The sequence below is a fragment of the Anomaloglossus baeobatrachus genome, chromosome 1 (genome assembly GCF_048569485.1).
Source record: "Anomaloglossus baeobatrachus isolate aAnoBae1 chromosome 1, aAnoBae1.hap1, whole genome shotgun sequence".
NCBI lineage: Eukaryota > Metazoa > Chordata > Amphibia > Anura > Aromobatidae > Anomaloglossus > Anomaloglossus baeobatrachus.
Window position 1 is genome coordinate 469,089,671 of NC_134353.1, and position 13,786 is coordinate 469,103,456.

General features: G+C 49.8%; 1 protein-coding gene across 1 annotated transcript in view; it reads right to left on the reverse strand.

Moving 5' to 3' along the window:
* The window catches only part of WDR18 (WD repeat domain 18), an 82,805-nt gene that overhangs the window by 13,551 nt on the left and 55,468 nt on the right, over positions 1 to 13,786 (reverse strand). The gene's annotated exons all lie outside the window — the stretch shown is intronic.

Consider the following 13,786-nt stretch of genomic DNA (forward strand, 5'->3'; position numbering starts at 1 on the left):
TGGCTTACGAGAACAATCCGTTCTGGGAGTGTGCTTGTAAACCCAGTTACTCGTCTAGCAAAGCAAGATTTCCCATAAGAAATAATGCAAGCTCAGACAATTCATTCCACAACTTGTGCAATGTCTCATCCTGGTCCCCTATTGTGCCATTCCACATACGCACACATATGCTCACCTTACCTTCCATTTCCTCACCGGCCTCCTGGTTCTTGTAGTCCACCGGTACAGGATGTGTATCGGTTAACCATCGCAACTGATGCCAGAGCTTCCACTGCCAGCATACTGACGTCAAATGCATGAGCCGCTTGCCTCTGGTCAGCGTGCTGCCTTTGAGAAGCGTCTGACAGCGGACGTTCCTCCATCATTGCGATGGTTATCCGATACATATCCTGTACCGGCGAACTACAAGAACCAGGAGGCCGCTAATGGAATGGAGGGTAAGGTGAGCATAATATGTGTTTGTGTGGACTGCAAGAGCGGGTCAGAATGCGGTGCAAGTACGGAACCAGAAGTGTGTGCGGTGAGTATTTGCTTGTACAGCAAAGCTTGTTCGTAAACCGAGTTACAAATTTACAGCAAGCTTTGCTCATATAGCGAAATACTCGCACACCCAAGTTACTCGTAAACCGAGGTTCCACTGTATTGGTATTTTAAACAGGTACATACAAACATGGAAATTGAGAATGGGCTGTCTGAGTAGTGTACAACCAAAAAAAAAAAAAAAAAAACAACAAACACAAAAGCTAAATTTGTCTATGCTAAGCACTGGAAAGTCTCATGGGTCAAGTCAAGTGTATTCATAAGCTAAATGCAATATGCCACCCAGGAGCTGCAGTGTGACTGCTAACTGGGCAGTGTGAGATCTCATTAGCAGGCTGGCAGGATACTGAGGCACTATCAATCAGGCCAAGTTAGCTGATATAAAGTTTCAAAACTGATTAACCAGCCATTCTGGCAATGGTTTTCAAGTTAAGTCATGTGTTTAACCTAGCAGGATTTGCAGTACAGCATAAGGAACATGAAATAGATGTCAGCCTAACAATAAACTAAACCATTTGTTTGGCCATTGTAATTTATCTGTATGAACCCCTTAACACAGTTTACATCTGCACTATGGTTTCACTTAGGGCTCGCTCACATGAGCGTATTACACGGCCGAGTACAATCCGATGTTTTGTCAGATAGCACTTGGGCCAGTGTTTTACTATAGGGGAGTGCCGACCACAAACCACAACGCTGCATGCTTGCTGCGATAGGCAGTGTATGTATTGAAAGGCGCGCACCCATTCAAGTCGATGAATGTTCTCCATCTTCTTCTCACCTACGCTCCGATTCCTGCATGCAAGATAATCGAATAACATTAAATGTCACTCAGCTCAAACTCTGATCAGAGTTTGAGCCAAGTGTAATTTGCACAATCAGGTCAATTCTCTCGTATGCGAGAATATATGCCACTGAGACCCCAGCCTCGTAAAGAGAATCCTTGCATAACTGACTGTTGCAACCTGAGGGGCCTCACTGACCTACACCAAAAGCCTACAGTGCTACTGCACCCCCCCACCACCAATATCCCATGAGTGAATTAGCACTGATGCAGAGATAAACAGTCATGAACACATCTAATTGATAAAAAAAAAACCCTGCAGTCCCAGTATTCCCTGTGTGGGTGACATGCAGGGACGTAACTACTGAGGTCGCCGTCACAACTGGGCCCACAGGGTTAGGGGCCCGCCGTGCAGAGAAGCAGCCGGCTCCTCTCAGAGAGGAGCTGCACTGTTCAGTGGCACACCACGCAACCTCTATGTGCCCATGAGTCAGGGGATCGGTGTCAGCGGCGCTCTGCCCCCCCATCACCCGTCATCGCAGCAATGATAAGGAACGTAGAGGAGCCATTCTTCATTCTCCCCTTGTGCCTATGCTTGCAGAGCATGGTGATGTCATCACTGTGCACTGCTGAGCTGAGCTGAGACAACAGAGTGGAGGACCAGAGGACACTGAACGGAGCAGCAGGGGAACAAGGAGGAGTGAGGACTTCAGTGGCCAACATACAGCCTGTGCAATTGTTGTACCAGGGCACAAAGGGAGGGCCCTCGCAACTAAAGGAGGGCCATGCATCCTAATAAGTATTATATATTTTCGGGGTCCGACTGACTCACCAGGAAACTGCTGAGTGCCGATGAACCTCAGAACCAGTAACAGACCCTTTCTAGTTTTCCGCACAGCTCTGCTCAGTGCTCTGCAGGACAGTCTGCTAAGAGCAAGGGGAGAAGATGCCAAGAATCACAGATTAGGAGAGGATGGAGGCCGCAGCCAAAGAAGAGCAGCTGATTCCTGCAGCAGTAAAAGTCAGAGCTGCGGGGCAGCAGGAAGATGGAGGCTGCACAGCTCCACATCCACAGCAGGAGAGGAGCTCAGAGTTGCAGGGCAGCAGGAAGATGGAGGCTGCACAGCTCCACATCCACAGCAGGATAGGAGCTCAGAGCTGCGGGGTAGCAGGAAGATGGAGGCTGCACAGCTCCACATCCACAGCAGGAGAGGAGCTCAGAGCTGCGGGGTAGCAGGAAGATGGAGGCTGTACAGCTCCACATCCACAGCAGGAGAGGAGCTAAGAGCTGCGGCGAAGCAGGAATATGGAGGCTGCACAGCTCCACATCCACAGCAGGAGAGGAGCTCAGAGCTGCGGGGTAGCAGGAATATGGAGGCTGCACAGTTCCACATCCACAGCAGGAGAGGAAGAGCAGGAAAAACTCCACAGGTCATCAGGAACGTATGAAGAAACATTTATATATTATATATATATTTGTGACGTAGCGACCACCAACGTGGTAAATGGTCGCTATATGTCACAGTGGAGAAGGTATCTGCGATATCTAGACGGTAAAGGTTGCTATGGGACTTGTAGTCCACAAAGGCTTCTTGCTACACATAAGGGTCAGGTTCCCTTTAACAATCACAAGGTGCTCTGCAGGGCTGAGATTCACAGACCTCCACCTGTGGGTGTGGCCAGCTTGATATAGGAGACTGGCAATGTGTGTTTGGAGAGAGTGAGAGCAGAGCCGAGAACTCTGCATGGAGCATCCTGTGTGGAGGCTGAGCACAGGACTCAGATATTCAGACTGAGGTGAGTGCAGCCAGACTAGGGCTGTAAGGCCGAACCTCTCCTGGAGGAGACACAGACCCAGGGGTCTGCAGAGGGCCCTGGGGCCAAGAAGGAACCTCAGCTAGGAGGTGTCTGCTACCGGGTGCCAGAGAGTAAGGAAAGTGGTTAAAACTCCCACTATGATCTTGTACTAGAGTCTGCTCTGTAAGCTGCAGAGCCGGAAGCCTGGAAAAGCTCCAGGCCTGCGTGGAGCGATTATAAGTTTGTGGACCTTCCTGGAACAGCCGAACGGGGCATCGTAAGACCGTCTCCTACGGCAAGGGGTGCCTGTGTGACGGGGACCCGTATGGACGGTGCATAACCCGGCTGTGTTCCGGGTCCATTTACATGTACAGCGAGGACAATAAAGCTGTTTTGATTGGACTATTTGAGTCACGGCGTCTTTGTGGTCCTGGGGGACCCCCACCCCGCTACAATATATATATATATATATATATCTCTAAAAATATGTGTGTGTGTGTATATGTATATATGATGTGTGCATGTGCGCATCACTGTGTATAATTAGTATGTGTACGTGTGTGTGTGTGTGTGTGTGTGTGTGTGTGTATGTGTGTATGTATATATATATATATATATATATATATATATATATATATATATATATATATATATATATATATATATATATATATTTATATATTGTGTGTGTGTGTGTGTGTGTATATATATTTATATATTGTGTGTGTGTGTATATGTATGTATATATATATTTATATATTTTGTGTGTGTGTGTGTGTGTGTGTGTGTGTGTGTGTGTACATAGTATGTGTGTGTATAGTATATGTGCTTGTGTATATATAGTATGTGTGTGTTTATATCGTATATGTACCTCTGTGCCAAAATAGAATGTGTGTATGTGACTGTGTATTTATCCCCCTCAGAACCATCAATTCCTCTTTGCTGCTGCTCTGGTCTATGTTTGCAGCAGTGATGTCATGACTAAAACAGGTGACTGCTGAAGCCAATCACTGAGCCCAGCCGTCACGCCAAAGTAGATGGCGTCAGTTGTAGAGCCTTGTGATTAGCTTAAGTGGTCACGTGTGACATGGTTACTGCAGCCTGTAAACACAGATGGAGCAGCAGAGAGGCATCACTGGACCAGGTAAAAATGAGTAACTCTGATTTTATTATTTTTTTCCCAGTGCAAGATGATGAGCACAACAAAACTTAAAATGGTAAAATGGAAAAACCCGAAGAGGGGATGGACTGTGGGAAGGGTTCGGGAGGTGGAACATAGTCAATTCTTGCACAGGGGAACTTTGCTACCCCTGCAGGATTTTTGTTTTTCTTTTTTTGTTTTTTTTTAAATCAGTGGGTACACGGTGGCCAGCCTGTGGGGGTGCATTAAATGCTATGAGGGCTACATAATAAGAAATAAAAGACAACTTCAACATACTTTGGGGGTGCATTATAATACATGGAGGCCTATGGGTGTGCATTATAATACATGGAGGCCTATGGGTGTGCATTAAATGGTATGGGGGCTGCATACTACAATATGAAGGACTATGGGGTGCATTATAATATATGGAGAACAGTGGGATGAATTATAATATATAGAGGACTATGGGGTGAATTATATATAATACATGAGAACTATTTGCTCTGCTATCATGGGAAAGCTGGGTGCTGAGGTAAAGATATATAGCAGAGCAGGGTAAGGTGGGTGCTGAGGGAAAGATGTAAATCAGAGAATGGGGTGGATGGTTGCTGTACAGGGAGAAACCTATGAATAAAGGGGAGTCGGTGGGAAAAATGCATCTGTGTGACTAATCTCCTGTGCGGTTTGGTCCCCAGTGGTTATTAAAGTCAGTGTCTGATACATGGGGCTAGTGGATGGGACAGCATCTATCAGCTGTCACGTTCATGTTAAGATATTCAGTTTAAATATTATAATCCCCTTTTTTTAGCAGATCGGGACAAAACAGGAAAACATTATTATCCTGCTACTGCAATTTTTTGAAATATTGCATGAGTGGTTACATTATGCTAAATTACTTAAAGGGGTATTCCCATCTTCACGATACTATCTCAATATGTGGTAGGTGGTATAATAATAATAATATTAGCCAACGCCTCCAGTTAGAAATGTAGTATGGTTCTTTTGATTAGCTAGGATCTTGGATTTAAAAGGTTATTCCAATCTCCAAGTCTAAGGGGTACTTTGCACGCTGCGACATCGCTAGTCGATGATAGCGATGCCGAGCGCGATAGTACCTGCCCCCGTCACACATGCCATATCTTGTGATAGCTGCCGTAGCGAACATTATCGCTACAGCAGCTTCACACGCACTTACCTGCCCTGCGACGTTGCTCTGGCCGGCAACCCGCCTCCTTCCTAAGGAGCCCATGATGCCACTCCTCATAGGAGATTCAAATAGGAGAACAACTTGCAAGTGGCCACCTTAAATACCTTTCCTCATGAATGGATACACCTGCCTATGAAGTTCAAAGCTCAATGAGGTTACAAAACCAATTTAGTGCTTCAGTAAGTCAGTAAAAAGCAGTTAGGAGTGTTCATATCAAGAAATTGATAAGGGTGCCCATACTTTTGCACCTGTCAAATTTAGTTTAAATGCGGATTGCACATTTTCTGTTAGTACAATAAACCTCATTTCAATCCAGAAATATTACTCAGTCCATCAGTTATTAGATATACAAAACTGAAATAGCTGTTGCAAAAACCCAAATTGTTATAAAGAAAAAAGGTTAACATTAATAGGGGTGCCCAAATTTTTTCATATGACTGTATTTTGTAACCTTCATCACTTTACATTCAATCTTTCGCAGCCTTCACTGGTGTGATAAATGACATGCTAACTTTATTATCGTGAGAGAGACAAAATAAAATGTCATTTTTTTTTTTTAAATTAAGGGCTTCCAAATGGGAAAAGGAAATTTATGATTTTGCACACTTTGCTTTTTTTTTGAGCAGTTCATGTGGGACTTGAGCATCTGACTTTCTCCATGCGGCTACATTACACTACAATACTGTAATATACATGTCAGCTTTCTTCTGACCAGGCCTATTAGGCACTACTACTGGAAAGGTGTACCTGATTTGTGTACATGGCAAGTGCTAAAGATATTTTTAGGTCTCCAAATAGCTATATCAACCATCTACACAGCAACTGCATCCCTTGGAATGGAGGGGCAGAATGCCATGGGATTGGTGCCGAGCACCGAGCCAAGATGTTAATACTGTATTTTTCAGACTATAAGATGCACTGGACAATAAGACGCCCCCAGGTTTTAGAAGTGTAAAGAAGGGAATTTTGTTTACTTACCGTAAATTCCTTTTCTTCTAGCTCCTATTGGGAGACCCAGACAATTGGGTGTATAGCTTCTGCCTCCGGAGGCCACACAAAGTATTACACTTTAAAAAGTGTAACCCCTCCCCTCTGCCTATACACCCTCCCGTGCATCACGGGCCCATCAGTTTTGGTGCCAAAGCAGGAAGGAGGAAACTTATAAATTGGTCTAAGGTAAACTCAATCCGAAGGATGTTCGGAGCACTGAAACCATGAACCAAAGAACAATTCAACATGAACAACATGTGTACACAAAAGAACAACCAGCCCGAAGGGAACAGGGGCGGGTGCTGGGTCTCCCAATAGGAGCTAGAAGAAAAGGAATTTACGGTAAGTAAACAAAATTCCCTTCTTTGTCGCTCCATTGGGAGACCCAGACAATTGGGACGTCCAAAAGCAGTCCCTGGGTGGGTAAAAGAATACCTCGATAAAAAGAGCCGTAAAAACGGCCCCCTCTTACAGGTGGGCAACCGCCGCCTGAAGGACTCGCCTACCTAGGCTGGCATCTGCCGAAGCATAGGCATGCACCTGATAGTGTTTCGTGAAAGTGTGCAGACTCGACCAGGTAGCCGCCTGACACACCTGCTGAGCCGTAGCCTGGTGCCGCAATGCCCAGGACGCACCTACGGCTCTGGTAGAATGGGCTTTCAGCCCTGTAGGAACCGGAAGTCCAGACGAACGGTAGGCTTCAAGAATCGGTTCCTTGATCCACCGAGCCAGGGTTGACTTGGAAGCTTGCGACCCCTTACGCTGGCCAGCGACAAGGACAAAGAGCGCATCAGAACGGCGCAGGGGCGCCGTGCGAGAAATGTAGAGTCTGAGTGCTCTCACGAGATCTAACAAGTGCAAATCCTTTTCACATTGGTGAACTGGATTAGGACAAAAAGAAGGTAAGGAGATATCCTGATTGAGATGAAAAGGGGATACCACCTTAGGGAGAAATTCCGGGACAGGACGCAGAACCACCTTATCCTGGTGAAACACCAGGAAGGGGGCTTTGCATGACAGCGCTGCTAGCTCAGACACTCTCCGAAGTGACGTGACTGCCACTAGGAAGACCACCTTCTGCGAAAGGCGTGAAAGAGAAACATCCCTCATCGGCTCGAAAGGTGGTTTCTGAAGAGCCGTTAGCACCCTGTTAAGATCCCAGGGTTCTAGCGGACGCTTGTAAGGTGGGACTATGTGGCAAACCCCCTGCAGGAACGTGCGTACCTGCGGAAACCTGGCTAGACGCTTTTGAAAAAACACGGAAAGCGCCGATACTTGTCCCTTGAGAGAGCCGAGAGACAAACCCTTGTCCATTCCGGATTGAAGGAAAGACAGAAAAGTGGGCAAGGCAAACGGCCAGGGAGTAAAACCCTGATCAGAGCACCAGGATAAGAAGATCCTCCACGTCCTGTGGTAGATCTTGGCGGACGTTGGTTTCCTGGCCTGTCTCATAGTGGCAATGACCTCTTGAGATAACACTGAGGACGCTAGGATCCAGGACTCAATGGCCACACAGTCAGGTTGAGGGCCGCAGAATTCAGATGGAAAAATGGCCCTTGAGACAGCAAGTCTGGTCGGTCTGGTAGTGCCCACGGTTGACCCACCGTGAGATGCCACAGATCCGGGTACCACGACCTCCTCGGCCAGTCTGGGGCGATGAGGATGGCGCGGCGGCAGTCGGACCTGATCTTGCGTAACACTCTGGGCAGCAGTGCCAGAGGAGGAAAGACATAAGGCAGTCGAAACTGCGACCAATCCTGAACTAATGCGTCTGCCGCCAGAGCTCTGTGATCTTGAGACCGTGCCATGAATGCCGGGACTTTGTTGTTGTGCCGGGACGCCATTAGGTCGACGTTCGGCGTTCCCCAGCGGCAGCAGATCTCCTGAAACACGTCCGGGTGAAGAGACCATTCCCCTGCGTCCATGCCCTGGCGACTGAGAAAGTCTGCTTCCCAGTTTTCTACGCCCGGGATGTGAACTGCGGAGATGGTGGAGGCTGTGGCTTCCACCCACAGCAGGATCCGCCGAACTTCTTGGAAGGCTTGACGACTGCGTGTGCCGCCTTGGTGGTTGATGTACGCCACCGCCGTGGCGTTGTCCGACTGAATTCGGATCTGCCTGCCCTCCAGCCACAGCTGGAACGCCTTTAGGGCTAGATACACTGCCCTTATCTCCAGAACATTGATCTGAAGGGAGGACTCTGCCGGAGTCCAGGTTCCCTGAGCCCTGTGGTGGAGGAAGACCGCTCCCCACCCTGACAGACTCGCGTCCGTCGTGACCACAGCCCAGGATGGGGGCAGGAAGGATTTTCCCTTCGACAAAGAAGTGGGAAGAAGCCACCACTGAAGAGAGGCTTTGGCTGCCCGAGAAAGGGAGATGTTCCTGTCGAGGGACGTCGACCTCCTGTCCCATTTGCGGAGAATGTCCCATTGGAGTGGACGCAGATGAAACTGCGCAAATGGAACTGCCTCCATTGCTGCCACCATCTTCCCTAGGAAGTGCATGAGGCGCCTCAAGGGGTGTGACTGGGCTCGAAGGAGAGATTGCACCCCTGTCTGTAGTGAACGCTGTTTGTCCAGCGGTAGCTTCACTATCGCTGAGTATGAAACTCCATCCCGAGGTAAGTTAGCGATTGTGTCGGTGTCAATTTTGACTTTGGGAAATTGATGATCCACCCGAACCTCTGGAGAGTCTCCAGAGCAGTGTTCAGGCTGTGTTGGCATGCCACCCGGGAGGGTGCCTTGACTAGAAGATCGTCTAAGTAAGGGATCACCGAGTGCCCCTGAGAGTGTAGGACTGCCACCACTGTTGCCATGACCTCGGTGAAGACCCGTGGGGCTGTCGCCAGGCCGAAAGGCAGTGCCACGAACTGAAGGTGTTCGTCTCCGATGGCGAAACGCAGGAAGCGCTGATGCTCTGGTGCAATCGGCACGTGGAGATAAGCATCCCTGATGTCAATTGATGCTAGGAAGTCTCCTTGGGACATCGAGGCGATGACGGAGCGGAGAGATTCCATCCGGAACCGTCTGGTTTTCACGTGTCTGTTGAGCAGTTTGAGGTCCAGAACGGGACGGAATGATCCGTCCTTTTTTGGCACCACAAACAAGTTGGAGTAAAAACCGCGACCACATTCTTGAAGGGGAACAGGGATCACCACTCCTTCTGCCTTCAGAGTGTTCACCGCCTGAAAAAGAGCATCGGCTCGCTCGGGGGGCGGAGATGTTCTGAAGAAACGAGTCGGAGGACGAGAGCTGAGCTCTATCCTGTAACCGTGAGACAGAATGTCTCTCACACATCGGTCTTGGACATGTGGCAACCAGGCGTCGCAAAAGCGGGAGAGCCTGCCACCGACCGAGGATGCGGTTTGGGGAGGCCGAAAGTCATGAGGAGGCCGCCTTAGGGGCGGTTCCTCCGGCGGTCTTTTTAGGACGTGACTTAGACCGCCATGAATCAGAGTTCCTCTGGCCCTTCTGTGGCCTGTTGGACGTGGAGAATTGAGATCTGGCTGAGGGCCGAAAGGACCGAAACCTCGGTTGTATCTTCCGTTGCTGAGGTCTGTTTTGTTTGGACTGGGGTAAGGACGAGTCCTTTCCCTTGGATTGTTTAATAATTTCATCCAATTGCTCGCCAAACAGACGGTCGCCAGAAAATGGAAAACCGGTTAAGAACTTCTTGGAAGCAGAGTCTGCCTTCCATTCGCGTAGCCACATGGCCCTGCGGACTGCCACTGAATTGGCGGATGCTACCGCTGTACGGCTCGCAGAGTCCAGGACGGCGTTCATGGCGTAGGACGAAAAAGCAGACGCCTGAGAGGTTAAAGACACAACCTGCGGAGTAGAGGCACGTGTGACTGCATTAATCTCAGACAGACAAGCTGAGATAGCTTGGAGTGCCCATACGGCTGCGAATGCCGGAGCAAAAGACGCGCCTATGGCTTCATAGATGGATTTCATCAGGAGCTCTATTTGCCTGTCAGTGGCATCCTTGAGCGATGAACCATCTGCCACTGCTACTATGGATCTAGCCGCCAGTCTAGAGACTGGAGGATCCACCTTGGAACACTGAGCCCAACCCTTAACTACGTCAGTGGGGAAGGGGTAACGTGTGTCATTAAGGCGCTTAGTAAAGCGCTTGTCCGGAAATGCTCGGTGCTTCTGGACCGCATCTCTGAAGTTGGAGTGATCGAAAAACGCACTCCGTGTACGTTTGGGAAACCTAAATTGGTGTTTCTCCTGCTGTGAAGCTGACTCCTCTATTTGTGGAGTTGGAGGAGAAAGTTCTAGCACCTGGTTGATGGACGCTATAAGGTCATTTACTATGGCGTCCCCTTCGGGTGTATCCAGATTGAGAGCAACGTCAGGATCAGAGTCCTGATCTGCCACCTCCGCTTCATCCTCCAGAGAGTCCTCATGCTGAGACCCTGAGCAGTGTGATGAAGTCGAGGGAAGTTCCCAGCGAGCCCGCTTAGCCGGTCTGGGACTGCGGTCCGTGTCGGAGTCCTCACCGTGGGACCTAGGAGTCACCCCAGGAGCAGTTTGCTGCGCCGACCGAGGGGGGCCTGGGGGCAATGATTCAACAGTGCCCGGAGCCTGTGTTACCGGTCTGGACTGCAAAGCTTCTAGTATCTTAGCAGACCATCTGTCCATAGACTGAGCCATGGATTGTGAAAGAGACTCAGAAAGTTTCTCAGCCAACACTGCAAACTCTGTCCCTGCCACCTGGACAGTGGCAGCCGGTGGTTCTACCTGGGCCGAGGGTCCCACCAGTGCCTGAGGCTCCGGCTGAGTGAGTGTCACAGGGGCCGAGCATTGCACACAATGAGGGTAGGTGGAACCTGCAGGTAACATAGCCGCACAAGAGGTACAAGTTGCAAAGAAGGGAATTTTGTTTAACTTACCGTAAATTCCTTTTCTTCTAGCTCCAATTGGGAGACCCAGACAATTGGGTGTATAGCTACTGCCTCCGGAGGACACACAAAGTATTACACTTAAAAGTGTAAAGCCCCTCCCCTCTGCTATACACCCTCCCGTGCATCACAGGCTCCTCAGTTTTGGTGCAAAAGCAGGAAGGAGGAAACTTATAAATTGGTCTAAGGTAAATTCAATCCGAAGGATGTTCGGAGAACTGAAACCATAACCAAGAACAATTCAATCTGAACAACATGTGTACACAAAGAAAACAACAGCCCGAAGGGAACAGGGGCGGGTGCTGGGTCTCCCAATTGGAGCTAGAAGAAAAGGAATTTACGGTAAGTAAACAAAATTCCCTTCTTCTTTGTCGCTCCATTGGGAGACCCAGACAATTGGGACGTCCAAAAGCAGTCCCTGGGTGGGTAAAAGAATACCTCGGTAAAAGAGCCGTAAAACGGCTCCTTCCTACAGGTGGACCACTGCCGCCTGAAGGACTCGCCTACCTAAGCTGGCATCTGCCGAAGCGTAGGTATGCACTAGATAGTGCTTCGTGAAAGTGTGCAGACTCGACCAGGTAGTCGCTTGACACACCTGCCGAGCCGTAGCCTGGTGCAGCAATGCCCAGGACGCACCCATGGCTCTGGCGGAATGGGCCTCCAGCCTGAAGGGACCGGAAGCCCAGCAGAACGGTAGGCTTCAAGAATTGGTTCCTTGATCCACTGAGCCAAGTTGACTTGAAAGCCTGCGACCCTTTACGCTGGCCAGCGACAAGGACAAAGAGCGCATCCGAGCGGCGCAGGGGCGCCGTACGAGAATGTAGAGTCTGAGTGCTCTCACCAGACCTAACAAGTGCAAATCCTTTTCACATCGGTGAACTGGATGAGGACAAAAAAGAAGGTAAGAAGATATCCTGATTGAGATGAAAAGAGGATACCACCTTCGGGAGACATTCCGGAACCGGACGCAGAACCACCTTGTCCTGGTGAAACACCAGGAATGGTGGCTTTGCATGACAGTGCTGCTATGTCCGACACTCTGCGGAGTGACGTGACTGCCACTAGGAAGACCACCTTCTGCGAAAGCGTGAAAGAGAAATATCCGTCATCGGCTCGAAGGGTGGTTCCTGAAGAGCCGGTATCACCCTGTTCCGATCCAGGGTTCTAGCCGACGCTTGGAAGGAGGGACTATGTGTCAAACCTCCTGCAGGAACGTGCGTACCTGAGGAAGCCTGGCTAGACGCTTTTGAAAAAAAAAAACACAGAAAGCGCCGAAATTTGCACCTTAAGGGAATCGAGAGACCACCCCTTTTCCATTCCGGATTGAAGGATGGACAGAAAAGTGGGCAAGGCGAATGGCCAGAGTAAAACCCTGATCAGAGCACCAGGGTAAGAAGATCTTCCACGTCCTGTGGTAGATCTTGGCGGACGTTGATTTCCTGGCCTGTCTCATAGTGGTAAAGACCTCTTGAGATAACCCTGAAGACGCTAGGATCCAGGACTCAAAGGCTACACAGTCAGGTTGAGGGCCGCAGAATTCAGATGGAAAAACGGCCCTTGAGATAGCAAGTCTGGCCGGCCTGGTAGTGTCCACGGTTGGCCTACCGTGAGATGCCACAGATCCGGGTACCACGACCTCCTCGGCCAGTCTGGAGCGACGAGGATGGCGCGGCGGCAGTCGGATCTGAACTTGCGTAACACTCTGGGCAGCATCGCCAGAGGAGGAAATACGTAAGGCAGTGGAAACTGCGACCAATCTGGCCTTGAGAACGTGCCATGAATGCCGGGACCTTGTTGTTGTGCCGGGACGCCAATAGGTCGACGTTCGGTTTCACCCAGCGGCAACAATCTCTTGAAACACGTCCGGTAGAGACCATTCCCCTGCGTCCATGCCCTGGCGACTGAGAAAGTCTGCTTCCCAGTTTTCTACGCCCGGGATGTGAACTGCGGAGATGGTGGAGGCTGTGGCTTCCACCGACAGCAGAATCCGCCGGACTTCCTGGAAGGCTCGCCGACTGCTTGTGCCGCCTTGGTGGTTGATGTATGCCACCGCCGTGGCGATGTCCAACTGAAATCGGATCTGCCTGCATTCCAGCCATGGCTGGGACGCTTTTAGGGCTAGATACACTGCCCTCACCTCCGGAACATTGATCTGGAGGGAGGACTCTGTTGAGTCCATGTACCCTGAGCCCTGTGGCGGGGGAAGACTCCCTGACAGACTCGCGTCAGCCGTGACCACAGCCCAGGATGGGGGTAGGAAGGATTTTTCCTTCGATAAGAAGTGAGAAGAAGCCACCACTGAAAGGATGCCTTGGCTGCCCGAGAAGGAGCAACGTTCCTGTGGAGGGACGTCGAGTTGCTGTTCTATTTGTGGAGAAAGTTCCATTGAAGTGGGCGTAGATGAATCTGCGCAAACTG